Source organism: Rutidosis leptorrhynchoides, chromosome 4, assembly GCF_046630445.1.
Source record: "Rutidosis leptorrhynchoides isolate AG116_Rl617_1_P2 chromosome 4, CSIRO_AGI_Rlap_v1, whole genome shotgun sequence".
NCBI lineage: Eukaryota > Viridiplantae > Streptophyta > Magnoliopsida > Asterales > Asteraceae > Rutidosis > Rutidosis leptorrhynchoides.
This window is the reverse complement of record NC_092336.1, coordinates 70,108,592-70,113,501: the sequence shown is the minus strand read 5'-3', so window position 1 is coordinate 70,113,501 and position 4,910 is coordinate 70,108,592.

Here is a 4,910-nt window from a genome sequence, read left to right as displayed (position 1 = left end):
AGTTTGATTGCTTAACACGTTGGAAACATTTAATCATGCAAATATAGTTTTCATTTAATATATAATCATGGAAAAGTTCGGGTCACTACAGTACCTACCCGTTAAATAAATTTCGTCCCGAAATTTTAAGCTGTTGAAGGTGTTGACGAATCTTCTGGAAATAGGTGCGGGTATTTCTTCTTTATCTGATCTTCACACTCTCAGGTGAACTCGGGTCCTCTTCGAGCATTCCATCGAACCTTAACAATTGGTATCTTGTTTTGCTTAAGTCTTTTAACCTCACGATCCATTATTTCGACGGGTTCTTCGATGAATTGAAGTTTTTCGTTAATTTAGATTTCGTCTAACGGAATAGTGAGATCTTCTTTAGCAAAACATTTCTTCAAATTCGAGACGTGGAAAGTGTTATGTACCCCGGTGAGTTGTGGAGGTAAGTCAAGTCGGTAAGCTACTGGTCCGACACGATCTAAAATCTTGAATGGTCCAATGTACCTTGGATTTAGTTTCTCCCGTTTACCAAATCGAACAACGCCCTTCCAAGGTAAAACCTTAAGCATGACCATCTCTCCAATCTCAAATTCTATATCTTTTCTTTTAATGTCCGCGTAGCTCTTTTGTCAACTTTGGGCGGTTTTCAACCGTTGTTGGACTTGGATGATCTTCTCGATAGTTTCTTGAATTATCTCTGGACCCGTAATTTGTATATCCCCCACTTCACTCCAACAAATCGGAGACCTGCACTTTCTACCATAAAGTGCTTCAAACGGCGCCATCTCAATACTCGAATGGTAACTGTTGTTGTAGAAAAATTCTGCTAACGGTAGGTGTTGATCCCAACTGTTTCCAAAATCAATAACACATGCTCGTAGCATGTCTTCAAGCGTTTGTATCATCCTTTCGCTCTGCCCATCAGTTTGTGGATGATAGGCAGTACTCATATCTTGACGAGTTCCCAATGCTTGCTGTAATGTCTGCCAGAATCTTGAAACAAATCTGCCATCCCTATCAGAGATAATAGAGACTGGTATTCCATGTCTGGAGACGACTTCCTTCAAGTATAGTCGTGCTAACTTCTCCATTTTGTCATCTTCTCTCATTGGCAGAAAATGTGCTGACTTGGTGAGACGATCGACTATTACCCAGATAGTATCATAACCACTTGCAGTCCTTGGCAATTTAGTAATGAAATCCATGGTAATGTTTTCCCATTTCCATTCCGGGATTTCGGGTTGTTGAAGTAGACCTGATGGTTTCTGATGCTCAGCTTTGACCTTGGAACATGTCAAACATTCTCCTATGTATGTAGCAATGTCGGCTTTCATACCCGGCCACCAAAAGTGTTTCTTGAGACCTTTGTACATCTTCCCCGCTCCGGGATGTATTGAATATCTGGTTTTATGTGCTTCCTTAAGTATCTTTTCTCTCACATCTCCAAACTTTGGTACTCAAATTCTTTCAGCCCTATACCGGTTTCCGTCTTCCCGAATATTAAAATGTTTCTCCGATCCTTTGGGTATTTCATTCTTCAACTTTCCTTCTTTTACAACTCCCTGCTGCGCCTTCTTTATTTGAGTAGTAAGGTTAGTACGAATAATTATATTCATAGCTTTTACCCGTATAGGTTCTCTGTCCTTTCTACTCAAAGCGTCGGCTACCACAATCACCTTCCCCGGGTGGTAACGAATCTCAAAGTCGTAATCGTTCAACAATTCAATCCACCTTCGTTGCCTCATGTTCAGTTGTTTCTGATCAAATATATGTTGGAGACTTTTGTGGTCGGTATATATGATACTTTTGACCCCATATAGGTAATGCCTCCAAGTCTTTAATGCAAAAACAACAGCGCCCAATTCCAAATCATGTGTCGTATAATTCTGCTCGTGAATCATCAATTGTCTAGACGCATAAGCAATTACCTTCGTTCGTTGCATTAATACACAACCGAGACCTTGCTTTGAGGCATCACAATATATCACAAAATCATCATTCCCTTCAGGTAATGACAATATAAATGCCGTAGTTAACTTTTTCTTCAACAATTGAAACGCTTTTTCCTGCTCATCCTTCCATTCGAATTTCTTCCCTTTTTGCGTTAATGCAGTCAAGGGTTTAACTATTTTTGAAAAATCTTAGATGAACCTTCTGTAGTAACCAGCCAGTCCTAAAAATTGGCGTATATGCTTCGGAGTTTTCGGAGTTTCCCATTTTTCAACGATTTTAATCTTTGCCGGATCCACCTGAATACCTTCTTTGTTCACTATGTGACCGAGGAATTGAACTTCTTCCAACCAAAATGCACACTTTGAAAACTTAGCGTACAGTTTTTCTTTCCTCAACAACTCTAGCACTTTTCTCAAATGTTCTTCGTGCTCTTGATCATTCTTTGAGTAAATAAGTATGTCATCGATGAAAACAATGACAAACTTGTCGAGATATGGCCCACACACACGGTTCATGAGGTCCATGAACACAGCTGGTGCGTTAGTCAAACCAAATGGCATAACCATAAACTCGTAATGACCGTAACGCATCCTAAAAGCAATCTTCGGAATATCATCCTCCTTCACCCGCATTTGATGATACCCAGAACGTAAGTCAATCTTCGAATAAACTGACGAGCCTTGTAATTGATCAAATAAGTCGTCAATTCTCGGTAGTGGGTAACGGTTCTTGATGGTAAATTTGTTCAACTCTCGGTAGTCGATACATAACCTGAATGTACCATCCTTCTTTTTGACAAATAAAACAGGAGCTCCCCATGGTGATGTACTTGGTCGTATAAAACCACGCTCTAAAAGTTCTTGTAATTGGCTTTGAAGTTCCTTCATTTCACTGGGTGTGATTCTGTATGGACCACGAGCTATTGGTGCAGCTCCCGGTACAAGATCTATTTGAAATTCAACGGATCGGTGTGGAGGTAGTCCCGGTAATTCTTTCGGAAATACATCCGGAAATTCTTTTGCGATGGGAACATCATTGATGTTCTTTTCTTCGGTATTGACTTTCTCGACGTGTGCTAGAATGGCATAGCAACCTTTTCTTATTAGTTTTCGCGCCTTCAGGTTACTAATAAGATTTAACTTCGCGTTGCTCTTTTCTCTGTACACCATTAAGGGTTTTTCTTCTTCTCGTACAATGCGAATTGCATTTTTGTAACATACGATCTCTGCCCTCTGCTTTTTCAACCAGTCCATGCCGATTATCACATCAAAACTCTCTAACTCTACTGGTATCAAATCAATCTTAAACGTTTCACTAACCAGTTTAATTTCTCGATTCCGACATATATTATCTGCTGTAATTAATTTACCGTTTGCTAATTCGAGTAAAAATTTATTATCCAAAGGCGTCAGTGGACAACTTAGTTTAGCACAAAAATCTCTACTCATATAGCTTCTATCCGCACCCGAATCAAATAAAACATAAGCAGATTTATTGTCAATAAGAAACGTACCCGTAATAAGCTCCGGGTCTTCCTGCGCTTCTACCGTAATGATATTGAAAACTCTTCCGTGGCCTTGCCCATTAGTATTCCCCTTATTCGGGCAATCTCTACTAATGTGGCCCAGTTTTCCACATCCAAAACAAACTATGGCGGCATTATTTGTTCCGACATTATTTGTTCTTTTAATTCTGTTATACATTGGCCCGTAGATCTCACACTTCATTGCGCTATGACCATTTCTTTTACACCTATTGCAAAATGTCATGCAGAACCCCGGTTGATGCTCTTCACACCTTTGGCATGGCTGTTTTTGGTTTTTGTTGCCATTGTTGTTGTTGAGATTGTTGTTGGGATTTTTATTGCTGTTGAAACGATTGTTGTAGTAATTGTTGTTGTTGGGACGTTTGTTGTAGTTATTGTTAGGATTGCGGTTATTGTTACGATTGTTGTTGCGGTTGTTATGATTGTTATTGTGATTGTGGTTGTGATTGTTGTTATTGTTGTTGTTGTTGTATTGGTGACCCTTATCACTGGTTTCTTCCCACTTTATCTTGACCTGTTTCATGTTGGCCTCTTCAGCCGCCTGCTCCTTAATCTTTCCCTCAATTTGGTTTACTAGTTTGTGAGCCATACGACTTAACTTTTGTATGGAGGCGGGCTCATGTGAACTCACATCTTCTTGAATCCTTTCTGGTAACCCTTTAACAAATGCGTCGATCTTCTCTGCTTCATCTTCGAACACTCTTGGACATAATAGGCACAACTCTGTGAATCGTCATTCATACGTGGTAATGTCGAATCCTTGCGTTCGTAATCCTCTAAGTTCTACCTTGAGCTTATTGACCTCATTTCTGGGATGGTACTGCTCGTTCATCAAGTGCTTGAATGCTGACCACTGTAGTGCGTAAGCAGCATCTTATCCCACCTGCTCGAGATAGGTGTTCCACCATGTTAACGCAGTACATGTGAAGGTATGCGTAGCGTACTTTACTTTGTCTTCTTCAGTACATTTACTTATGGCAAACACTGATTCAACCTTTTCGGTCCACCGTTTTAATCCGATTGGACCCTCGGTTCCATCGAATTCTAAAGGTTTACAGGCAGTGAATTCTTTGTAGGAGCATCCTACACGATTTCTTGTGGAATTAGTTCCACTGCTAGAACCAGAGTTATTGTTGTTATTTTACATTGTGACCTGCACTGCGGCTATGTTCACAGCAAGGAAAACACGGAAGTCTTCCTCACTCATGTTCAAGTTCTGACGAGTCGTCGGTGCCATTTCCTTCAAAAATAGCCAAAAGAATTGAGTTAATCATATAGAATTTAAGAGCAGTCAATAGTATTTCGTAGCATAATATGAACTTATTTATAAAAGCTTTTTCTTCATATTAGCGTTTTATAGTTTTAATTCGGGTAGTACCTACCCATTAAGTTCATACTTAGCAGCTACTATACAATTCAACTA